The following is a 15,769-nucleotide window of genomic DNA, read 5'->3' as shown; positions in this document are numbered from 1 at the left end:
ACAGAAGTCCACAGTTCATTCTTTGATGAATTTCAGCAAAACGTGAAATTATTCTTCATAATTAAACACCTGTAGTCGATCTATTACCATCGCCTTCCCTTAAAGGAGTACACCACTTACATTTCAAAAGATAAATAATTGATTGCTACACAAATAGTTTTGTAAATTTATATTTCTATACATATAATGGTATAAATCATTTTTCTATTTAAATCTGCAGCCAGCTACAATTTCTTTTATTCTTTTAAATTAGCCCCCCCCCCCCCCCCCTTCCCCTCCTCTTCCCTTCCAAAATATCAGAATTTGCTTTTTTGCAACCATGGCAAATGTATTCTTTGTAAAGGACTGCCCAAATCCTCGTCCATCTGAATATACATCTGGGAACACACAGCACACTAAAGGGTTGATTTACTAAAGAAAAATAGACTCTCTGCAAGTGCAGTTGTTCCAGAGCTTACTCAGAAGAATACCCAATCACGTGCATGAGAAATTTAAAAAATAGCATTTTTGCTAGAACGTGATTGGATGATGGAAGTCAGCAGAGCTTCTGCTGTTTTTTCACTTTGCAAAGTGCACATTCTGTTTGCCTTTAGTAAATCAACCCCTAAGCATGCACGGTCTGAGAACATGAATCATACATAGGGCATGCACAATCTGAGAACACACACAGCACACTAGTCATGTACAGTCTGAGAACATGAATCGTACATAGGGCATGCACAATATGAGAACACACACGGCACACTAGTCATGTACAGTCTGAGAATACGAATCGTACATAGGGCATGCGCAATATGAGAACACACACGGCACACTAGTCATGTACAGTCTGAGAACATGAATCGTACATAGGGCATGCACAATATGAGAACACACACGGCACATAGTCATGTACAGTCTGAGAATATGAATCGTACATAGGGCATGCGCAATATGAGAACACACACGGCACATAGTCATGTACAGTCTGAGAATATGAATCGTACATAGGGCATGCGCAATATGAGAACACACACGGCACACTAGTCATGTACAGTCTGAGAATACGAATTGTACATAGGGCATGCGCAATATGAGAACACACGGCACACTAGTCATGTACAGTCTGAGAATACGAATCGTACATAGGGCATGCACAATCTGAGAACACACACAGCACACTAGGCATGTACAATCTAAGAACATGAATCATACATAGGGCATGCACAATCTGAGAACACACACAGCACGCTAGTCATGTACAGTCTGAGAATATGAATCGTGCATAGGGCATGCACAATCTGAGAACACACACAGCACACTAGTCATGTACAGTCTGAGAATATGAATCGTACATCGAGCATGCACAATCTGAAAACACACACAGCACACTAGTCATGTACAGTCTGAGAACATGAATCATTCATAGGGCATGCACAATCTGAGAACACACACAGCACACTAGTCATGTACAGTCTGAGAATACGAATCGTACATAGAACATGCACAATCTGAGGACACACACAGCACGCTAGGCATGCACAGCCTGAGAACACAAATGGCACATAGGGTGGTTGCAAAGAATTGCATGACAATGGAAATCACATTGTTTTCAATGGTGCCTGTTCACATCAATGCAGTGCAGCACCATTTTGGAAAAGGGTCATGTGCTATTCCAGCACCATTCTGGCCCCATAGAATATGCAAACCAAATCCAAGGTGCATCTGAGTTGCATCACATAACCGCACTAAAATTCATGTCAAAATCTGATTGCAACATTGTGCATCTAACGTTAAAATACCATTTGTTAATGCTGTGGTTATTAGAACAGCATAGGAGAATGAAAGTTTATGTCCTTAGGGCAGCACTAATGTTATTCCATGTATTGAAGTGATGTTGTTTATGACTGCACTATGGTATGCTTTGAAACATACAGGTTGTGGGTGAAAGGACAATAAAAGACAACTGTGCAATCACAAATCGTTATTTAGCATGAGGCCAAAGAAAAATATTTTTTTCCAGTTTGGCCAGCAAACGGTTTTAAGCTGTATGTGTACAGGGCAGTATGTTATTGCCCAATTGTTGGCATCCGGGTATCTTATAGAAAAGAACTCCAGTCAGACGATTTCCGTTTTGTAGTTTTGGCCAGTTTACATAGTAAGGTGTTCCCACACACCATTGCAGGTTACACATCTGCCTTTGCATTCTACATAATATATAAAAAAATAGAGTAAAAGCAAATCTTAAAAAACAAAACAAATGGAATACAGTAAGGGAGGGTTTTTTGCCATTTGTGTCCCATTGCGGAGATGTCCCTTTACTTCCTGCCCCATAGCCAAAACAGGTGAGAGGAAATCCCCCAAAGTGAAGAAACCCATGGTTGTCACCAGACCTGGGGTCCATTTCATAACAACTCAAAATGTGACATTTTCATTGACTTTCCCTTTTGGTGATAACAGTAGACAGGACAAAAAGGGTGAATCTCCTAACACAGATAGCATTATAGCATTAAAAACATGACAGGTGTTCTATCCCTCTGCATTGTATCCAAAAATAAATACAAGTTTTGCTACTAGTTATACTTTGAAAAAAAAGAAGAAAGAAAATAAGAATGGGACCACATTCATAATGGGCACTGTAGATGTGCATATCCATGACTTCACCAACTACAATATGTCAGAACACCTTTGTTTTATAATGACTTCCCATCCTTATTGCCTTGTACTGACAACTGAGGAAGTCCAGGAGCTCTTGTACTTATGGGCCCTTGTATGGAGCAGTTCATCTCAGTAAACACTTTACACATACTTACCGAAAGAAATATGTCAGCATTTACTAGCAGAGCCTCCTGATTGTGTGAGCTGATGTGTGCTTCACTGCCAAAACTGTGTCAGAATGAAATAGCAGAAGGTTTTGAGAAGTGCATTACCAGCCCAGCAGGAGCCACACTCTTCTGGGCAGTTGTCCAGTCCTTGATAACTGTCCGGAGAGAACGCCTTACTCCATGCAGAAAGAACATCAGGACACCATTTTTAACAGAGGTAGGAATATTTAGAATCTCTCTCTGGTTTTCATTGGATAAATCCACCCCCTCTCTTTAAGGGAACCAACATTTAAATTAGGACAGAGGTTCTAACCATTCCTTATGCCATCCAAAACTAAAACAAAAAAATTACTAAAGTTTGGCTATAATATAGGATTCAGAGATCACTCAGTCCAATTAAGGAGTCTCTTGGCATTGCTAAAGTAATTCTGTCACCCTAATTATGTTACCATACTAACATCAGGGGTGTTTAGCAGGCAACTTACAGGTCAGATCCAAAGACCAAATCTCAGAAAACCTGGGGCATTTAAATAGGCAAATGCATGCAAAAAATTAACTGCAGCCTAGCCCTTCAACCTCCTGTACCCACTATTGTTCCCTTAGAGCACATGTCAAACACAAGGCAACCGGGCTAGATTCGGCCCGCCAAACCATTTTATTTGGCACTCTATTCCACTAACTCCAGCTTTCGCCCTCTGCTCCCTGCTCACCACTGTCACTTGTAAACACAGAAACTTTCCTCTCATCACCTGTCACAAATACCTGCCTGCCCAGCACTCACGGTGGTGTCAAGGGAGATGCAGATGCAGTTACAGTGTGGTTATAGGTGGGATGGGGCATCACAGTGATCCCCATCTGTGCCTGGGTGCACAGATGCTGACCAATGATCTCGCTGCAAGAGAGAGAGACAGACAGAATGTCCTACACTGTGGGCAGGTGCTAGAGCTGGGCTGAGTATTTTTCGAAGAGGTGAGATGCAAGGAAGTTTTAGGGGGAAGGGATGAAGGCTGTGGAGTGAGGTATGTGCAGATGTGGCGGATAGGGTAGAGTGGTACAGATTTCAGAGCTGAAGAGGGGTGGAAGTGAGATGTTGACAGCCAGTAAAAGAGAGCTTAACCCTGCACACTGAGCATAGCACAAGCCTAAACCTTTCACTGTGCATAGGGCACCCCTGAAACTCCACTCGGTACGTAAAGCACCCCTGAACTCTGCACTATGTACGTAGCTCACCCCTGAACTCCGCACATAACGCCCTTCTAGGATTTTTTGGGCCCTTTAAGATCTTCCTACTGTTAGTGCAATCCACCGTTTGGTGGGAGAGCATGGTTACATAGTTACATAGTTGGTGAGGTTGAAAAAAAACACAAGTCCACCCAGTTCAACCTGTGTGGGTGTGTTTATGTCAGTAGTACATTGTATACCCTTGTATGTTGTGGTCGTTAAGGTACCCATCTAATAGTTTTTTGAAATTATCGATGCTCCCTGCTGATACCACTGCTTTTGGAAGGGAATTCCACATCCTTACCACTCTGACAGTAAAGAACCCTTTTACGCAGTTTAAGGTAAAACGCTTCTTTTCTAATTTTAGTGAATGACTTCGTGTCTTTTTAAATTCCCTTTCACTGAAAAATTTCTTTCCCTATGCTAGGGTCACCAGTACAGTATTTGTACATTGATATCATATCCCCTCTCAAGTGTCTCCTCTCCAGAGAGAATAAGTTCAATGCTTGTAGTCTTTCCCCATAGCTGAGATCCTCCAGTCCCTTAATTAGCTTTGTTGCCCTTCTCTGGACTCTCTCCAGTTCCAGCATATCCAGCAGATTCCCCCAGAGGTTCTCCCCCCTAGCGAGTAAATTGCATTCATATTTTTGGCACCCAAATGCATTACTTTACAACATTAAACCTCATTTGCCATGTAGTTTCCCACCCCATTAATTTGTTTTGGTCTTCTAAAGTTTCCACATTCTGCATAGAAGTTATTGCCCTACTTAACTTTGTATTGTCTGCAAATACTGAGATTGAGCTGTTGATCCCATCCTCCAAATAGTTTATAAATAAATTAAACATTAATGGGCCCAGAACAAAAAGCTGCATTTAAAATCCATGAGCGCTTAGGTCCAGGTATAGCTCCAACAGTTGGAGAAGTCTGAGATGTGCCTCAACACTCACAAGTTCCAGTGTGGATGTATGACTGGTAGGCTAAGCAGGGAATTCCAGGAGCTGTGGGGGAGCCACTGTGGAGATGGCCATACCGGTGCTGGTGAGGAAACAACTGTAGGCTGTGGTAATTCTCCCCGTGGAGACAATTAGGGAATACCCCTGAATGGTTGCCAGCCAATCATGAGATCTGTTAAACCAAGTCTCTGAAATTCCCACAAAATCTAAATCCTCCTTATACATCAGCAGCTCCAGGTCCCCCATCTTGTCGGCCAGACTTCTAGCATTAGTGTACAAGCCTTGTAGTTTTGTCCAGTCGTATACTATCTCCTTGTTGGTTTTTATGAGGCTGCAATTTGGATTTGTCAACTTACTTACCTTGGGTTTAGGTACTCTAGTCACCCTACTGTTAATGCTCCCGATAATACCCTCTGAAGCTTCTTCCACACTGGATCTCCACATCTGGACCCTCCCCCATCACCTAGTTTAAAAGGCCCTCTAACTTTTTGGCCATCTTCTCTCCCAGCCGAGCTGCACCCTCCACATTTAGGTGCAGTCCGTCCCTGCTAAAGAGCCGGTAACTGACTGAGAAGTCAGCCTAGTTCTCCAGGAACCCTAACCCCTCCATTCTATGCCAGCTCCTCAGCCACTTGTTAATTTCCCTAATCTCCCGCTGCCTCTCTTTTGTGGCTTGAGGTACCAGTAGTATTTATGAGAATACTACCTTGGAGGTCCTATTCCTCAATTTAGCTCCTAAGTCCGTTAAAACATTTTTTAGGACACTCCATCTTCCTCTGACTTTGTCATTGGTGCCAACATGTACCATGACAGCTGGGTCCTCCCCAGCCCCTGCCAATAATCTGTCCACCAGATCTGTGATGTGCCAAACCTGAGCTCCTGGTAAACAACATACGCTTCAGGTCTTTTTGACAGATAGCCCTCTCTGTCCTTCTAATAATTGAGTCCCCTACCAGCAGAATCTGTCTTTCCTTACCCTTGGCTTTACCCCCATCCTCACTGGAGGAGTTTCTCCCCTGGCAGCTAGGGGCATCACTCTGCTCCAGCGCTGCTGGTCCCTGACAGGTTTTGTCCAACATCACACAACCTATTACCCCCCCCAATTTTTTCTTCATCTTTAATGTCTACGAACTAAGAATTAAATATGTGGACTTAGCACCCATTTTATATTCACGCTATTAAAGTGTCAGTGAACCAGCATCTTTAAAAACTATCAATAAATGGTGTATTATATGCTCTTCATATTCAGTCAGTATGGGATTCGTTTTCTGTATTCGGAAAAAAAATCTGGTTAATCCTGCTATTGCCTGTCTCCCCCTCCTGTCCATGTCCCCGCTGCAGCTGGGGATTTTGCAGAGCGGTCTTGGCAGCTCTGCACATGCTCAGTTTTATTATCTGAGAAAAAAAAATCCCTGGATAAAATTTTAAAGTCTTGCAGATACAACCAGCCCTTTGAGGGCAACCATAATGCTAATGTGGCCCGCAATAAAATTGAGTTTGAAACCCCTGTCTTAAAATGATTGGCCAAAGTTAGTATTTGAATATTAGAATTGCTCGGGTTTCAGGTCTCTTGGTGAGCTCAAGCATCTGGCTGAAGGTTTGAGGTGGGATGGTGGCAGACAAGTTAAAGGTGACAACTAAAGAGTTATTTAGTAGATATGCAGGCACCTGGAGGTGCGTTCTGTATTTCTTATGCCCAGATGGTTGCTCTTGAAAGTCAGAGAACATGGGTATATGTGGAAGATGGCACTGTAAATATAAAAAAAAATGAATTACCCTCTTTCCTAATCGATATACAGTTGTCACATGACCCAGCTCTTTCCAAGCCTATCTGTAGGGGAACAGTGACAGGAGGAGCTTCTAGTGCTCTGCTACTGGTCACATGTTCAAAATATTAAAAAAAAAACAGCCTTTGGAACACAGAGTAACAATAAATAATTAATATCAATAAACTGTTTTAAATTGATACATAAATATATATTTGAAATCAAATCTTTATTATTTTTTGGCAATACCATGGTGTGTGCGGATTTCTGCCATTTACAGACTGTCACTCCCCTCCAGCCTGGGACTTAGAATAAAATGGGGTGGGATATTACAATCAAGATGTAATATCCCACCCCATTTTGTTTAGCTATTTAGTGGGTATGGAAGAGGAGGGAGGGAGTGGTTGTCATATACCCCTGTGTATACACTCACATGTGTCTCTATAGTCACATGGGCTGCTTAGATGTTATAGGGAGGAAAGGCTTGGGGTAGAAATACACTGAAAACTGAAATGTACAGAGTTGCCATCGCTGCTCTGCAAAATTCCCAGGTGCAGTGGGGACATGGACAAGAGGGGGAGACAGAATACAGAAAATGAATCCCATAGTGACTGAGTGAATATAAAGAGTAATACAGCATTTATGGATAGTTTTTAAAGATGCAGGTTTAATGAGACTTTAAAGTGGTTGTAAACCCTCATGTTTTTTACCCTTAATGCACCCCCGTTTTACTTACCTGAGCCCCTTCATCTCTCCAGTGGGGACATGCTGTCCCTCTCTCCACAGGGTCCCGGCTCTTGATTGGATAGATTGATAGCAGCGCAGCCATTGGCTCCCACTGCTGTCAATCAAATCCAATTACGCTGGTGTGGGGGGCGGAGCCAAGTCCAGTATTTGTGTCTGTGGACGCAAATGATGGACTCAGGAGCGCACCCGCAAGGTAACCCCCTCGGGAGAGCAATTCTCCAAGGGTGTCATATCATGTGGGGAGGAGCCACGAGAGCCACCGGGGGACCCCAGAAGAGGATGTTCGGGGCCACTCTGTGCAAAACAAGCTGCACAGTGGAGGTAAGTATGATATGTTTGTTATTTTTTTTAAATAAAAACAATCTTTTACAATCACTTTAATAGTAAGTATATAAAATGGTTGATACATTCACATATTTAATTCATAGTTCTTAAAAATTAAAGCTGAAGTTTAGTTAAAAAAACAATCGGTGGGTACAGTGACAGTCACATAACTTACCTGTACTAAAATGTGTCCCACCTACTGCTGACTGCTCTTTATTGTACAAATATTCCCTCCAGTGATGCTGACCATTCTTTGCAATGCTAAACTGCATTGAGTTTAACTTTGAAGGAGTCCCCATGGCCGCCCTGCCCTTTCCTATCATCTTCTCCATTCACTCCTTGTATTTCCATAGAATGCAACACATTCTGTGAATGGAGGATCGGCGAATGAATAATGGGATCCTCTCCTCCATTCAGAGAATGTGCTGCATTATGTGAAAACAATACAAGGAGTTTTATGAACTGAGTAGAGAAAAGAAGGGCAACCATTGGGAAGTCCTTGGGTGTCAGACCAGAGGCAGTTAACTCATGCGGCAGTGGAAGATCAGCGCTGTGAAGAGGACCCGATATCGCCGGCGGTAACATTTCTACAGCAAGGAGCAGTCAACACGACATGGGTCACACTTCGTTACAGTTAAGTTATGTGACTGAAACTGTACCCAAGAAAATGTGTTTAACTCAACTTCAGTTCTAGCAGCATCATGACCTGTCCACAGTTCAGTGTTAGTGCCTTAAGAACTGACAGTTAAATATTTATATTGATAAATAGATCATTGTGAACACTGTACACACTGCATTCCACTTGCAGTAAATGCAGCATAGAACAATGTACTGCTGGAAACACTACAAACATTAGAATGGACTAAAGGTTGGTGGATTACAGATATTCACCGGCTTCACAAAAGGAGGTTTATTTAGTGATTAGCTGTGTGATTGCTGAGTACTAAATGTCTTGGGTGACATCCATTACAAAGCTGTTCATAGGTGCATTTACCTTTTCTTTTCTCCTTATAAAAGAATTGTGCATATATAAATTTCCAAAAGCAATGTTTACATTTTATCTGCTATGTTCACAATAGAAACATGATGTAATCCTTCCATAAACTAGTTTAACTGCTTAAGGACCAGCCGCCACAGCTGTACTGCGGCAATGCGGCTGCTTCCCACGAATCGGCGTGGTTGTACGTCTGCTCCTACACTACGATTTGTGGACACGCACACACTAGCCAGCGGGGGAGCCAATCAGCGGGTGAGGCGGACTCGATGTACGCCGGCCAACCACAATCGCTCCCCCGCAGTGACAGAACGGGGATCTGCCTGTGTAAACAGGGCAAATCTCTGTTCTTACAGGGGAGCTCATACAGGAAGACGGATATGCAGGAAGACGGATATACAGGAAGACGGATCTGTGTGTTTACGCAGTCACACAGTCCCCCATACAGTTAGATAACACCTGCAGGGAACACATTTAACTCCTTGATCACCCCTGATGTTAACCCCTTCCCTGCCAATGTCTTTAGTATACACTTATGCCCTGTACACACGTTCAGAAAGTCAGACGGAAAAGGTGCGGTCAAATTATATTGTCGAAAAATCTAATCATGTGTGGGCTCTATCGGACTTTTTCCGTCGGAAATTCCGACAGAAAAAATTTGAGAGCAGGATCTAAAATTTTCCGACAAAAAACATCCGATCAGACTTTTTCCGATCATTTATAGAGAATTACGACGCACAATGTGCCACGCATGCTCAGATCAAATTACGAGACCAAAGCAATTGGTTACTAGCCTCTACGTAGTCCTGTCATACGCAACGAACGTCACCATGTTCCGAACAATCACATTTTCTGACAACTTTGTCCAACTGTGTGTATGCAACACCAGTTTCGGACAAAATCCGTCGTATCCGATGGATTTTGTGGTCGGAATGTCCGACTGTGTGTATAAGTCATAACAGTGCATTTTTTTTTAGCACTGATCACTGTAATAATGTCACTGGTTCCCAAAAAAGTGTCAAATATGTCAGTTAGGTGACCGATCTGTCCGCCGCAATGTCGCACTCCCGCTAAAAATCACCGATTGCCGTCATTACTAGTAAAAAAATAAATAATAAATATAAAAATGCAATAAATCTATCCCCTATTTTGTAGACGCAATAACTTTTGCACAAACCAATCAATATCCGCTAAAATATGTAGAAGAATACATATTGGCCTAAACTTTTTTTTTTTGGGGGGGGGTATTTATTATAGCAAAAAGTTAAAAATATTGTTTTGTTTTTTCAAAATTGTCACTCTTTTTTTTAAAGCGCAAGTAGTAAAAACCGCAGAGGTTATCAAATACCACCAAAAGAAATCTCTATTTGTGGTAAAAAAAAAAGGACATCAATTTTGTTTAGGTTACAACTTCGCACGACTGCAATTGTCAGTCAAAATGACGCACAAAATATCACAAAAAATGGCCTGGTCCTTAAGTGGTTAAAGGACACTTGCTAATATAAAATGAAATAGCACACAAGTATAGCAAGAGAGGGAGAACATAGACTTAAAATAGGGATATATAGTTACACACATGGCTTTGCAGGTACTGTCTAAGGGCCCATTCATACTTTGCTGATTTCAGACAGGTTTTAGGCCTCATTTACATGGGCACTGAGGCCCGTACAACATCAATGGCCGATGAGTTTATGTGACTTGAGCCAATAGGTCCTGTGTCCCATTCAAGTTTAGGGAGATGTCCTCTGATTGGATGAGGTAGAGAGTCTGATGTCACTGCCCTGCCTCTCCACCTCATCTAATCAAAGAACGCTTTGCATTCATTAAAAAGATGTAAAGCATTCTCTGATTGGCATCTGCACTGAGTGTCAGACCTGCTGTGTTCAGACTGCATAAAGCCAGCTACTCATCAAAGGATCTGGAAGCAAGCGGAGATCACTGGAGTATCAGTGTCTACTACAGTGACTTCCAGCTTCCAGGGGCATCAGCCAGGTATGGTATACAGTCTACTGTACATAGTTGTCTTAGTCCAAGCTGGACCAATGTTACTATGTCTTAAATATCCATACCTGGAATTCTTTAAAGTGTATGTCAAGCCAAAAACTTTTTTTTTCTAGTTTTGGATAGAGTGGATAAGGATTAGAACTCCTGACTTTTTTTTACTGCTGTTGGGAGCTGTGATCTTTGATTTTTGTGCTGCTGACTATGGTTGCACCAGATAGGAAGAGAATAGAAATCTGCAACTGGAACACAGATCCAAATAAAAATCTGATGGATTCTAGCCTTCCCCTACAACAACAAAAAGGAAACATAGCAAAGCCTACTAGATACTGCAGATAGGTAATTTATTAATTTTAAAATCAATAAAAGAAGCACGCCCACAAAAAAATGTGTAGGCCAATTGCAGAGGGCTGTCATCATAGGGTGCATGATCCTAGGCAGTCACGATTCCCTTACTACTTGCCGACTTGTGGTGATGAATAGTCCAAGATGCAGCCCAGGCAGCAGTGTACCCCAGTTTAAAACTTCATACAGGGTACAACAATTGGCACTGCTGACTAAAGCTGGCTAGTTTTCATTTTTTTGGGTCGTTCAGCCAACAGGTTGAACAAAAAAACTAAGATTCCACCATCCACACAAATGAGTTACAGTGCCTTGAAAAAGTATTCATACACCTTGAAATTTTCAACATTTTGTCATGCTACATTCAAAACCGTAAATGTATTTTATTGGGATTTTATGTGGTAGACCAGCACACAGTGGAAGGAAAATGATAAATGGTTCTCAAAATGTTTTACAAATAAATATCTGAAAAGTGTGGCGTGCATTTGTATTGAGTTCCCTTTGCTCTGATACCCCTAACTAAAATCTAGTGGAACCAAATGCCTTCAAAAGTCACCTAGTTAGTGAAAATTGCCTACCTGTGTGTAATTTAATCTCAGTATAAATACAGCTGTTCTGTGAAGCTCTCAGAGGTTTGTTAGGGAATCTTAGTGGACAAACAGCATCATGACAGGTCTGGGATAAAGTTATGGAGAAGTTTAAAGTAGGGTTAGGTTATAAAACAAATATCCCAAGCTTTGAACATCTCACGGAGCACTGTTCAATCCACCATCGGAAAATGGAAAGAGTATGGCACCACTGCAAACCTACCAAGACATGGCCATCCACCTAAACTGACAGGCCCATGGCAACTCTAGAGAAGCTGCAGAGATCCACAGCTCAGGTGGGACAATCTGTTCACAGGACAACTATTAGTTATGCACTCCACAAATCTGGCCTTTATGGAAGAGTGGCAAGAAGAAAGCCATTGCTGAAAGAAAGCCATAAGAAGTCCCGTTTGCAGTTTGTGAGAAGCCATTTGGGGGACACATGTGGAAGAAGGTGCTCTGGTCAGATAAGACCAAAATGTAACGTTTTGGCTTAAAAGCAAAACGCTATGTGTGGCGGAAAACTAACACTGCATATCATCCTGAACACAAAATCCCCACTGGGAAACATGGTGGTAGCAGCATGCTGTGGGGATGCTTTTCTTTAGCAGGGACAGAGAAGCTGGTCAGAGTAGATGGGAAGATGGATGGAGCCAAATACAGGGCAATCTTAGAAGAAAACCTGTTATGCCCCTTACACACGGTCAGATTTTCCCGTGGAAAATGTTTGATGGGAGCTTTTTGTTGGAAATTCCGACCGTGTGTAGGCTCCATTGGACATTTTCCATCGGAATTTCTGTCACACAAAATTTGAGTTCTGGTTCTCAAACTTTCCGACAACAAAATCCATTGTCGGAAATTCTGATTGTGTGTACACAATTCCAACGCACAAAGTTCCACGCATGCTCGGAATCAAGCAGAAGAGCCGCACTAGCTATTGGACTTAATTTTTCTCAGCTCGTCGTACGTGTTGTGCGTCGTCGCGTTCTTGACGTTCAGAATTTCTGACCAACCTTGTGTGACTGCGTGTGTGCAAGACAAGTTTGAGCCAACATCCGTCGGAAAAAATCCATGGATTTTGTTGTCGGAATATCTGATCAATGTCCAATCATGTGTACTGGGCAAAAATGTCACTCTCTAGATGTGCAAAGCTGGTAGAGACCTCCCCAAAAAAGACTTACAGCTGTAATTGCAGTGAAAGGGGATTCTACAAAGTATTGACTGCAATGCACACCACACTTTTCCCACATTTATTTGCAAAAAAAAAATTTAAAACCATTTGTCATTTTCCTTTCATGTCACAATTATGTACCACTTTGTGTTGGTCTATCACGAAAAAAATCCCAAGAAAATACATTTAGGTTTTTGGATGTAACATGACAAAATGTGGAAAATTTCAAGGGGTGTGAATACTTTTTCAAGGCACTGTAGATAGAGGAATCCCTTCCACCGGGACATTGTATTCTGACAGTGGGACCCGCTGCTGTAAGAATACACTGATCAGCCTCTGATCGAGAAAATTTAGAAAAATCAAACAATCAGCTTCTGGCTAAATAGGGTCTCTGCTGAAGTGGCACATTTAGATCAGCTTAAGTCAGACTCTTATCCAATGCAGATCTTACAAAGAGAACATTGCCACTGACATGTTCTGAGGATCAGCCTCTTCCTCAGAGGTGGAGAAATAGCTGGGGCCTTGCGGTCTAGTAAAATGCACAAAAGAAAGTGGGAATGAATCTCCCTAATAGAGCCCAAGATAGCAGTAAATACATGACAGCGGTTCTAACCCTTCCAGTATGTGGCTGGACATGCACTATAAAAATTCAAACTCAGATTATACACACAGTTGGAGGAATCAGATGAGTAACACCCAGGGCCGTCTTTAATATTGATTGGACCCTGGGCCCCCACCTCCATGCAGTTTCGCTCTCCACCTGCTTTGAGACATACAATAAAAAGCAGCTAGACTCAAAATCAGTTTACTGAATCAGATCAGACAGCAATTGCGATTGGTTGCCAGAGGTTACAGTGTATCATTACCACTCACTGACTGGTTGCTAGAAGTTACAGCACATCATTTCTGCTTGTTGATTGGTTGCTAGAGATTACTGTACATCAACCCTGCTCACTGATTTTGGAAAAGGGTTTGTAAGTTTCTTCCACATTTGTAGCACATAGAGCAGCCCATTGAAATTAATGGGCTGCCCTACACATGACCTACATCTTCATCCACCCTGTCAGTACACCTTTGCTTCCTTAAACACATGCTGACCTCTGTACCCTAAACCTCCCTCATCCTCTCCACTCCCCCTCTCCTTTAACTCTACCTGCCTCCTCTGCTCATCTTTGTACCCACCTTACTTATCTCTGTGCATCCCCTCCTTGCTCATCTGTGCACCTCAAACTGTAATTTCTTCGCTACCTACCTCTGCACACCCCACACTACCCTCCTCCCCACTAATTTGCTTACCTTGGCGGAACAGGCTGATGGTAGGCTTAATGACCACAGTTGTAGGCAGGAATTTCAAGCATGCCCCTTTGCCGCCCCAGGGGGCAGCATTCAGTATAGGTGATGGTGGATATGACCTCAGGGGGGCATGATATACATATGACTACTGCCTCTATTTATATATGAATCCTGCCGGTCTGCCGCTATTTACATATGAATGTCATCACTATTTACATATCAATGTCAGAAATTACATGTAAACACAGGGTCTGCAGGTGAGTCATCTGTACACAACAATAGGGCAGAGCTAAGCAGCATTAGTAACAGGACTTCAAACTGAGATATTGGGACACAGCACAGGACTAAAACCTCAAGGGACAAGGGAATTTAAACTGGGATAGTTTCCAAGTATGAGGCAGCTGCTTTGGGCCCCACAACAATGACAGAGCCCAGGGCAGCTGCCCCTTTTGCCCTGCCTTAAAAACGGACCTGGTAACACCCCCACCCCAACCATGTTCTCACTGATCAGCAGCTTTTGCATAGAAAGAGCCTCAAAATCAAAAGTAAGCTCAAAAAACCTTTATCGTTTTCCTTAAAAACATTTCATTGTACTTGTATAGTGTCAGAAACAATGAGTAGCTACACAGCAAAAAAAAAAAAGCAGAAATCGACAGGTACACCAAAAAGACCTTTCTTGTATCTTTCGATTTCTGCTTTTTTTCTTTGCTGCCACTAATTTGCTATTTAAAATTGAATTAAGAAATCATCATAACTGTAGAATTATTACAGGAAATGTTCTTAAATATTTTGTAGCATTTGACATGGGATTAAAAACCTTCCCTGGTATTATTTATTTGGATACGATTGTTATTTATGACTTCATGTATCCTTCTAGTTGCATATTTCTGCTCCTTAGTTTATACAAGTTACCAGCGATCTAGTATGTACCAGGCATGCCTCCATCTTGTAACCATTCAGTAAGATTCATGTGTTAAACATGACAAGTTCCTGGTAAACAGTGATGAGCCTCTTTGTGCTCATTCCGGGCTCTGTAAAATGTTAGATTCCAGCTAACTGTGCAGGACAGGAAACACATGGAGATGTTGAGTTAATTTGATCCATTTATATATATGCTACATCATCTTACATTTTAAAGGCTTTCTTTAGGATTGGTGGTAGACAGGTGGCGATCGTTGACTTTTGGTTAGCATTTATTTAATTGCTCTTGTTTAGGACAGCTTTATTTTATGATCTAACAACAAAGGACATTTTCTTTTCCTCCATAATGCCGCATACACACGATCGGAATTCCGGCCAGAAAAAGACTGATGAGAGCTTTTCATCGGAAAATGCGACCGTGTGTATGCTCCATCGGAATTTAGCTGTCCGAATTTCCGCTAGCCAAAAATTGATAGCATGTTCTCAATTTTCCAGACGGAAAAACATTCTATCGGTAATTCCGATCGTGTGTATGCAATTCCGACACGCCAAAAATCATGCATGCTCAGATTCAACTACGAGACAGAAGCTATTGGCTACTGGCTATTGAACTTCCTTTTTCTAGTCACGTCATACGTGTTGTA

The 15,769-nt window shown here is 42.1% G+C and overlaps 1 protein-coding gene across 3 annotated transcripts in view; it reads left to right on the top strand.

Annotated features, from left to right (window-relative positions):
- PRKAR1B (protein kinase cAMP-dependent type I regulatory subunit beta) overlaps nt 1-15,769 on the top strand; it is a 372,623-nt gene that overhangs the window by 349,193 nt on the left and 7,661 nt on the right. The window lies entirely within an intron of this gene.

Source organism: Lithobates pipiens, unplaced genomic scaffold (genome assembly GCF_037356315.1).
Source record: "Lithobates pipiens isolate NorthernLeopardFrog02 unplaced genomic scaffold, aLitPip1_a1.2 Scaffold_22, whole genome shotgun sequence".
NCBI classification, from domain to species: domain Eukaryota; kingdom Metazoa; phylum Chordata; class Amphibia; order Anura; family Ranidae; genus Lithobates; species Lithobates pipiens.
This window is presented reverse-complemented; position numbering and strand designations above follow the sequence as displayed.